Source organism: Saccopteryx leptura, chromosome X, assembly GCF_036850995.1.
Source record: "Saccopteryx leptura isolate mSacLep1 chromosome X, mSacLep1_pri_phased_curated, whole genome shotgun sequence".
Classification (NCBI taxonomy): domain Eukaryota; kingdom Metazoa; phylum Chordata; class Mammalia; order Chiroptera; family Emballonuridae; genus Saccopteryx; species Saccopteryx leptura.
Window position 1 is genome coordinate 40146924 of NC_089516.1, and position 10064 is coordinate 40156987.

The 10064-nt window shown below is 43.0% G+C and overlaps 1 pseudogene; it reads right to left on the reverse strand.

The window, feature by feature from the left end:
- Nucleotides 1–5094: 5094 nt before the first annotated feature.
- On the reverse strand, nt 5095–9387 carry LOC136386314 (nascent polypeptide-associated complex subunit alpha pseudogene; annotated as a pseudogene).
- Between the last annotated feature and the right edge of the window lie 677 nt (nt 9388–10064).

Sequence of the window (10064 nt, forward strand, 5' to 3'; positions counted from 1 at the left end):
CTGAGGATGGCTCTGTGGCCTCTGCCTCAGGCACTAGAATGGCTCTGGTTGCAACAGAGCAATGCCTCAGATAGGCAGAGCATCGCCACTTGGTGGGCATGCTGGGTGACTCCCGGTCGGGCGCATGCGGGAGTCTGTCTGACTGCCTCCCCATTTCCAACTTCAGAAAAATACAAAAAAATAATAAATAAATAAATATATATATATATATATATATATATATATATATATATATATATATATATATATATATATAAATTCTCTTTTCTTTTTCTTGCTCTGTTTGGGTACTTACTATTATCTGGTCCTCTGATTTGATACTCTGCTTCATCTAACCTGCTGTTGATTCTTTCTTATGTATTCTTCATTTTAGATATTTTATTTTCTATTTCTGACTGGTTTTTCTTTATGGTCTCTTTGTCCTTTTTTTTTTTTTTCAGAGACAGAGTCAGATAGAGGGATAGACAGAGACAGACAGACAAGAACGGAGAGAGATGAGAAGCATCAATCATCAGTTTTTCATTGCGAGACCTTAGTAGTTCATTGATTGCTTTCTCACATATGCCTTGACCGTGGGCCTTTAGCAGACCGAGTAACCCCTTGCTTGAGCCAGCGACCTTGAGTCCAAGCTGGTGAGCTTTTTGCTCAAACCAGATCAGCCTGTGCTCAAGCTGGCGACCTCGGGGTCTCGAACCTGGATCCTCTGCATCCCAGTCCGATGCTCTATCCACTGTGCCACAGCCTGGTCAGGCTCTATGTCCTTTTTAACACTTACTATATTTTTGCTTAAGTTTTCACTGAGATCATTCATTCTTCCCCTAAAGTCCTTGAGCATCCTTATTACCATAGTTGTAAATTCTATATCTGGTATCTTCATTGATTTAATTTTATTTAATTCTTTTTCTGGGGATTTCTCTCTCTTTTTTTTTTATTTGGGGCATATTTCTTTGTCTCCTTATTTTGTCTTTGTGTATTGCTATGATTACCAAACTTGTTATGTTATCTTTATGATGAAAGTGTCGGCCTGACCTGTGGTGGCGCAGTGGATAAAGCGTCGACCTGGAAATGCTGAGGTTGCCTGTTCAAAACCCTGGGCTTACCCAGTCAGGGCACATATGGGAGTTGATGCTTCCTGCTCCTCCCCCCTTGTGTCTCCCTTCTCTCTCTCTCTCTCTCTCTCTCTCTCTCTCTCTCTCTCTCTCTCTCTCTCTCCCTCTCCCTCTCCCTCTCTCTCCCCCTCTTCTCTCTCTCTCCTCTCTCAAGTGAATAAATAGAATCTTAAAAAAAAAAAAGAAAGTGTCTTATTGGGGTCAGTGGTACAAACTTCCAGATCACTTGAGCTCCTATTGAGCTCCTAGCTCCAGGAATGTTTCTTGTGGGTTATGTGCACCCTCCTGTTGTAGTTGAGACTTGAATGCTGTTGGCCCTTTCATGAGTGGAGTTAACCTTCAGGCTGACTGACTATAGGATAAGCCTCAATCACTATGTATGTGTCACTGTGCAGAGGCTCCTTCCTAAGACAATGCTTTTACCATCAGGGTCTGGTGCCTGCCAGTATTCCCCTTTGAGTGTGCCACTTTTGTGGCTGTTTAGGTTGACCTCTGGTGTGGTCTGAAGCCCACCACCTGGTTATGTTGCTTTGGAGTCCACTTAGGCAAGGTTCAGGTAGAGGTTGATGTTAGGTGTTTGGTGTAACCAGCCTTGGGCTACCTGTCTGGAGCTACCACTCTATTCACTGTCTGTGGGTGCATTTACTGGGCGTGCGCTTGCATAGGAGGGGCCAATCTGCATACAGAAGTTGGTTTCCTTCAGCTTAGAGCTGGAAACAAATCTATAAAATGACCGAGGGCTCCCTGAAATTTACCTCCACCTGTCAGTTACTCTGCCTCCCCTTGAGGTTGCCTGATTTTCCTCCAGAGCCTTACAAGGAAAGTAGAATCATGCAGTATTTATCTTTCTGTGACTCGCTTATTTCACTTAGCATAATATCCTCAAGGTACATCCATATTGTTGCATGTTGCAGAATTTCCTTCTTTTTAAAGAGTCGGAATAGCATTCCATTGCATGTACATACTTCATTTTCTTTGTCCATTCATCTGTCATGGACATTTGGGTCGTTTTCACATCTGAGCTATTGTGAATAGTGCTGCAGTGAACATAAGAGTACTAATATCTCTTTGAGATACTGACTTCAATTTTTTTTGGATAAATAACCAGAAGCAGGATTAATGGATTGTGATAGTTTTATTTTTAAAATTTTTTAGGAACCTCCATATGGCTTTTAATAGTGGCTGAACTTTTATTTTTACTTTATTTATTGATTTTTCGAGAGGTGGAGGAAGAAGTGGGAAACATCTACTTGTTGCTTCCTGTATATGCCTTGACTGGGCAAGCTTAGGGATTCGAACTGGCGGCCTCAGCGTTTCAAGTCAATGCTTTATCTGCTGTGCCACCATAGGTCAGGCTGCACCATTTTTTATTTCCACCAACAGTGTGCAAGAGTTCTAATTTCTCCATATCCTTGCAACATTTGTTGTTTTAATAATACCCATCCTGCCTGACTAGGCGGTGGCGCAGTGGATAGAGCATTGGACTGGGATGCAGAGGACCCAGGTTCGAGACCCCGAAGTCGTCAGCTTGAGCGCAGGCTCATCTGGTTTGAGCAAAAGCTCACCAGCTTGGACCCAAGGTCACTGGCTAGAGCAAGGGGTTACTCGGTCTGCTGAAGCCCTGCGGTCAAGGCACATATGAGAAAGCAATCAATGAACAACTAAAGTGTTCCAACGAAAAACTGATGATTGATGCTTCTAATCTCTCTTTGTTCCTGTCTGTCCCTGTCTATCCCTCTCTCTGACTCTCTGTCTCTGTAAAAAAAATAAAAAAATAAAAAGAAATAAAAGTCAGCAAAACAAGTTTTATTTTTAAAAAAAATACCCATCCTAACAGGTGTCAGAGTACTTGTTGAAAAGATTGTCTGCTCCATTGTCTTACCTTTGCCCCTTTGTTGAAAATCAGTTGACTATATTTATATGGGTTTATTTTGGAGTTCTCTCTTCTGTTCCATTAATCTACTTTCTATGATTTTTTTATGCCAATATCACACTGTCTTAATTACTATAGCTTTATAGTAAGTCTTGGAGTTGGGTAACATCAGTACTCCAACTCTCTTCTCCTTCAACACTGTGTTGGCTATTCTGGATCTCATGCTTCTCCATTATACATTGCAGAATCAGTTTGTAGATAGCCACAAAACAACTTGCTGGGATTTCTTTGTCTGGTTTTGATACCAGGATCCAAATAATGCTAAATGCATAGAATATATTGGGGTGTGCCCTTCCTGTTGGGCACAATTCTGAGATGGCCCTCAAGGTTCCCAGCCCCTGGTGTTGACATAACTTCTCCTAGTTATTTAATTACACATGAATCTAGTTCCTGTTGTGAAGGGATTTTGCAGATATAATTAAGGTCCAAAATCAGAAGGATAGAAAGTGTTTGACACAGTGTTGCTGGCTTGCAGACAGGGGGTGGGGGTTACATGGCAAAGAATGTGGTTGGCCTCTAGAAGATTAGACCAGCCCGCACTGATAGCCAGCAAGAAACTGAATTTTGCCAGCAACAATAATGAACCTGAAAGCATATTTTTTCCCCAGATTCTCCAGACAAGAACTTAACTTGACCAATGCCTTGATTTCAGCTTTGTAATACTCTTATCAGAAAACCCAGTGATACTGGGCTGAACTTCTGACCTACAGAAACTGACATAATAAATTAATATTGATTTAAGATATTAAATTTGCTGTAGTTTTTTTGCAGAGCAATAACAATTTAATAAATTCCTCTTATATCTCCTGAAAGAGTTTGTGAACAACTGCTATTATTTCTTCCTTAACCTTTTGGTCAAATTCATTAGTAAAGCCATTCTGGACATTAGGTTTTCTTTGTGGGAAAGTTTTTAGATAGATAGATAGATAGATAGATAGATAGATAGATAGATAGAGCAAGAGAGAGAGAGAGGCAGACAGACAGACAGGAAGTGAGAGATTAGAAGCAACTCATAGTTGCATCACTTTAGTTGTTCATTGACTTCTTTCTCATACGTGCCTTGACCCAGGGGCTCCAGCCGAGCCAGTGACCATAGGGTCATGTCTATGACCCCATGCTCAAGCTGGCAACCCTGCACTAAAGCTGGTGAGGCCGTGCTCAAGCCAGTGACCTTGGGCTTTCGAACCTGGGTCCTCAGCATCCCAGGTCGAAGCTCTATCCACTGTGCCACCACCTGGTCAGGCTAAAATAAATTTCTTTAAAGACATATACTATTCAGGTTGTATTTTTTTCTGGAGTAAGTTTGGTAGCTTGGGTCTTTTAAGGAATGTATCTATTTTATCTAAATTATCAAATTTATGACCATAAAGCTCTTTATAACATCCCTTTATTATCTTAATTACTGTAGGATATGAGATATAGAGTCCTATATCTCATTCTTGATATTAGTCATTTGACTCGTCTCTCTTTTTTTCCCTTACCGATCTGGCTAGAGTTTTATCAATTTTCTTTTATTTATCAATTTGAGAGAGAGGGGAAGGAGAGAGAGAGAGAGAGAGACTTATTTGTTGTTCCACATACCCATGCATTCATTAGTTGTTTCCTATATGTGCCCTGATCTGAAATTGAACCTTCAACCTTGGCATGTTGGGACGATGCTCTAACTATCTGAGCTACCCAGCCAAAACCTAGAGGTTTATCCATTTCATTTTTCTTCCTAAAGAGTGCGCTATTGATTTTTTTTAATTTTTGTATTTTTTTCTGTTTTCTAATTGCTTACTTCTACTCTTTATTATTTCCTTTCTTCTGCTTAGTTTAGGTTTAATTTCAACTTTTTATCATCATTTCTTAAGGTGGAATCTAAAATCATTGACTTGAGACCATTCTTTTCTAATATAAGCATTTTTCTGACAAGAAACCATAGCCCGGGCGCTGAGGATGGCTCTGTGGCCTCTGCCTCAGGTGCTAGAATGGCTCTGAGCTTTATTAATGATAGAAACAATACAGATTTCAAAGCAAGCTGCATTTACTCTTTGAAACACAAAAAAAGTCCTAGTTTTTAGATGATTGTATTGTTAATTCCATAATAGCGTTTACAATATCATTACTGTTGTTCTTCAGGGCTAAGAATGCCTTTTCTTTCGACACATTTGCCTGTGACCTGACCAATTTCTTTTTTTTTTTTTTTTCTTTTCTTTTCTTTTTTTTTTTTTTACAGAGACAGAGAGAGAGTCACACAGGGACAGACAGGCAGAAACGGAGAGAGATGAGAAGCATCAATCATCACTTTTTCTTTGCGACATCTTAGTTGTTCATTGATTGCTTTCTCATATGCACCTTGACCGTGGGCCTTCAGCAGACTGAGTAACCCCTTGCTCGAGCCAGCGACCTTGGGTACAAGCTGGTGAGTTGTTCTTTTGTTTTGTTTTGTTTTGTTTTAATTTTTTGTATTTTTGCTTAAGTTGAAAACGGGAGGCAGTCAGACAGACTCCCGCATGCGCCCGATCGGGATCCACCCAACATGCCCACCAGGGGGCGATGCTCTGCCAAAATCAGAGCCATTCTAGCACCTGAGGCAGAGGCCACAGAGCCATTCTCAGCTCCCGGGCAAACTTTGCTCCAATGGAGCCTTGGCTGCGGGAGGGGAAGAGAGAGACAGAGAGGAAGGAGAGGGGGAGGGGTGGAGAAGCAGATGGGCTCTTCTCCTCTGTGCCCTGGCCGGGATTTGAACCCGGGACTCCCACCCACCAGGCTGATGCTCTACCACTGAGCCAACTGGCCAGGGCCAGTTGTTATTTTTTTTCTCAAACCAGATGAGCTCGCACTCAAGCTGGCAACCTCATTGTCTCAAACCTGGGTCCTCCGCATCCCAGTCCGATGCTCTATCCACTGCACCACCGCCTGGTCAGGCGTCACCTAACCAATTTCTTTTTTTTTTTCTTTCTGCAAAGTGGTTTTATTTAACATGGTTAACCCTCCTGTCATTAAGGGAATTCTTTTAATACTTGGAGGGTGCTGAATACGTTTTAAAGATGTATTTGGTTATCTCTTACACTTGAAAATACATATTTCGTTTAATAGTATTTATAGATCATATTTTTTATAAATAAATTTTTATTAATTTTAATGGGGTGACATCAATAAATCAGGGTACATATATTCAAAGAAAACATGTCCAGGTTATCTTGTCATTCAATTATGTTGCATACCTATCACCCAAAGTCAGATTGTCCTCCGTCACCTTCTATCCAGTTTTCTTTGTGCCCCTCCCCCTCTCCCTACTTCCCTCCCCCCACCCCCCGTAACCACCACACTCTTAGTCTTGTTTTTATGTCCCACCAATGTATGGAATCATGCAGTTCTTGTTTTTTTCTGATTTACTTATTTCACTCCGTATAATGTTATCAAGATCCCACCATTTTGTTGTAAATGATCCGATGTCATCATTTCTTATGGCTGAGTAGTATACCATAGTGTATATGTGCTACATCTACTTTATCCAGTCTTCTATTTTTTTTACAGCGATTAAAGCCTTTAAGCAAACTCTTGGCCAATATAACAAGAATCCATGAAAGAGTAGTGTCCTTAACATGTTCACCAAGTCCAAGTTGGCACCAACACCATGCCAAATCCCTGCAAATGCAACCCAACCCCAGTTCAGTCTGTTAGGAGCCGTCACAAGGAGCAGGAGTCCAGGAAAAGTCCACATCCAGGAAAAGTCCGCATGGCACTGGAATTGTTGTCACAATTCTATACTTTGCACCTCACGTCCAAGTCCCAATGACCGCTGCTTCTAGCTGGTAATGATTCAGGTAGACTGGAAAAGCCATCTGCATCATGTGTGGAGATGGAGCTTCTGTTCTCCTCTGCCTGGAGAGATGAGACCAGGTTGCTTTTCCCTGGAGCTCTGCGACTGTGGCTTGGTAAAGAGAACCTTGGGATACACTAAGCTGGGTGGCAAAGGTAAATTCATAATAGAAGTTGGCAAAAGGGAGAAAGAGAGCTCTAAATTAGGAGTAGGTCCCAGCCTGAAATATGAGTGGGGCATTGAGGTAGGAGGAATAAAGGAAACACTATATATTAAGCAAAGCAGCAGAAAATAGGACTATCAACACCCACAACAGAGATCTTCGAAGGAAGAATAAAAAACCTGACTATTCAGGCAAGACATAGTTAAGTGGCCCTTGTGCAAGTGAGATCAGTTTACCTGCTTCTTGGAAGAAATACCCTAGGCTCGTCCACAGTGTCGTAGATGGGGCCGATGGCCCTGGGCACCTTCAGCCTTCAGTGGCAAACCCCAGCTTTCTGGGCAAGGTTAGGTCATAGGTGGCTGGAGCAGTGGCTGGAGCAGGGCTGGAAGAGACTGAACCCTCCTTTAGAGGAGCGAGGGGGAAGCCCACCTTCCAGTGTCCCTGTTTCCTCACAGCAAAGGCAGGTAAGCCTGGCAGGCTTTAGCTCAATGACCTTCCTATTCACTATTGAAGCAGGACCTAGATGGAATCCTATGAGACCCCTTTGGGGTGTTGGAGCCTTTAAGGGCGTATCCTAAAAGCTGGTAGTTCACCTGATCTCTATTGGGCTTTTTCTGCCTCTTGATACCTTAAAAGCCATGCTCAGAAGATCTCGCTGGGGGGTTTGAGGATCCCCATCCGCCTATATAAACCTTTTCCATATATCTGGAGCTATTTGGAAAAAGACAAAACAGTGTTATTAGCTGGATCAAATAAAGAAGGTAGAAGTTTGCAGGAGAGAAGATTTGGCGTCTCCTGTTCATCAATATTCAAAAGAAATTTAAAATTTTTTAAGTAAAAAGCATGATATGGTAGACCCATAGGAGCTCCAGGATATGACTTCCTCCCTTTTAAAATTTTTTAAATTGACCTTAAAATATTTGCTGGGTACACTTTAATAATACCTTAACTTTAAAGATTGTAAGAAATACCCATAATTCAAAAGGTTTGACAAAATACAGTAAATGCTTTTGCTCCATATGCAGGAGCATTGTCAGTTTAACGAGTTTAGAAAATCCAATAATAGAACAATGCATACAGACAATGGGCTATAACATGCTTAGCAGCCTCTCCTGTTCTGACAGAGGTTACTATAAATCCAGAGTATGTATCCACTGTATCGTGGACATAGGACTGTTTGCCAAATGAAGGTGTATGAGTAACATCCATTTGCCAAAGTAGTCCTGGTAGGGGTCCTTGAGGGTTAACTCCAAATGAAGGGACAGATTGTAGTATAGGACCCCTTGGACGGGATTTACCAATCTGCCATGCTGCTTCCCGAGAAAGTTGAAACTGTTTACACAGGGCTGCAGCATTCTGGTGATGAATAGTATGAGACTGAATTGCTCGATCTGTCATGGTTGCTCACCTGACCAATTTCTTTTTTTTTTTTTTTTTTTTTTTTTTTTTTTTTTTTTTCTGAAGCTGGAAACGGGGAGAGACAGTCAGACAGACTCCCGCATGCGCCCGACCGGGATCCACCTGGCACGCCCACCATGGGGCGACGCTCTGCCCACCAGGGGGCGATGCTCTGCCCATCCTGGGCGTCGCCATATTGCGACCAGAGCCACTCTAGCGCCTGGGGCAGAGGCCACAGAGCCATCCCCAGCGCCCGGGCCATCTTTGCTCCAATGGAGCCTTGGCTGCGGGAGGGGAAGAGAGAGACAGAGAGGAAAGCGCGGCGGAGGGGTGGAGAAGCAAATGGGCGCTTCTCCTGTGTGCCCTGGCCGGGAATCGAACCCGGGTCCTCCGCACGCTAGGCCGACGCTCTACCGCTGAGCCAACCGGCCAGGGCCTCTGACCAATTTCATATTCTTAATTTCCACACCTGTTTCATCAACTTCTTCCTTACTCTCCTTTTATGTAGTTGGAGTCTGTGTGTTTTCCTGAATGTTCAAGAAATTCAAAGAAAACTTTGAATTTCTTCAAAGCTGCTAGCTGTGCTTGCTGAGATAAATTCTCAATCATGGCTTCCCCCAAAACTCTGTAGGTACCTGAAGCTGGGCCCTTGCAGAATTTTGGTTTTGTGATGACAAAGTGGACATTCTTAGATTTCCTCACAGTGATCCTAGTAACCTCTGTAACCTGTCGGAGACCCAGTGTGGACATAGCCTTCTGTGCTTTCTTTTCACTTGGACTCTGTTCTGGTTTACTGACTTTATTGAGTTCAGCTGTTTCTGCCAGCTGGGCTTGTGTGGTTGCCTGGGTGGAATCTTGTTCTTTGAGCTCTGGCGCCGGCTCATCACTGTCAGATTCTGTTCTAGCCCCTGTCTCAGCCCGAGGTTGTGGGAACTCCTGCTCTGCAACAGGTGGTTTCTGTGGCTTCTCCCAGCATTTTGTGCAAGGAACACAAAACCAAGATGGTGACAGAGAGAGTCAAAGCCTAATATAGGCATTTAATGCTATCAACTTCTTTTTAAGCATTGCTTTTACTGCATTTCATAAATTTTGATGCATTACGTTTTCATTTTAATTCCATTCAATATACTTTCTAATTTTCCTTCTGATTTCTTTTTTGACCTTTGATGTGCTGGTTATCCATTTATTGCCTCTCCACTTCAAATGCATCTTTTCTGCCTCTCCTGTGATAATGGGAACATATTTTAAGTATTTTGCCGTTGCCAGCTGTCACTGAAGCTTTCTCAATAGAGTGTGCTGAAGATACACTGCAAGAGGAAAAGAGGTTTCCTTCCTGATTCCTGTGAGAGCTTGGCGCTCCCCTCCTGTGTGACCCTTTCTGGCATCAGAGGCATCAGACTCCTGCAGTTTGGGGTTCTTGCCGAGCATGGCGGCCAGTGGCACCCAGCGACCGGCAGCTCTCCCCTTGCCCATCGCTCACCCTCAGGCAGCTTGGTAGCAAGCAGAGTGCCACTGGATACTGCAGCGCTCGCGGCTTCCCCAGGGCCTGGCTCCTGCAGTGCACAGAAGCCAGCAGCGCTCGGTGAACAGCTTTCTCCTTCCCCCCAACAGGCATATTTCTGGCAAGTTCCAGAGGATAGATTTTCAACAAGT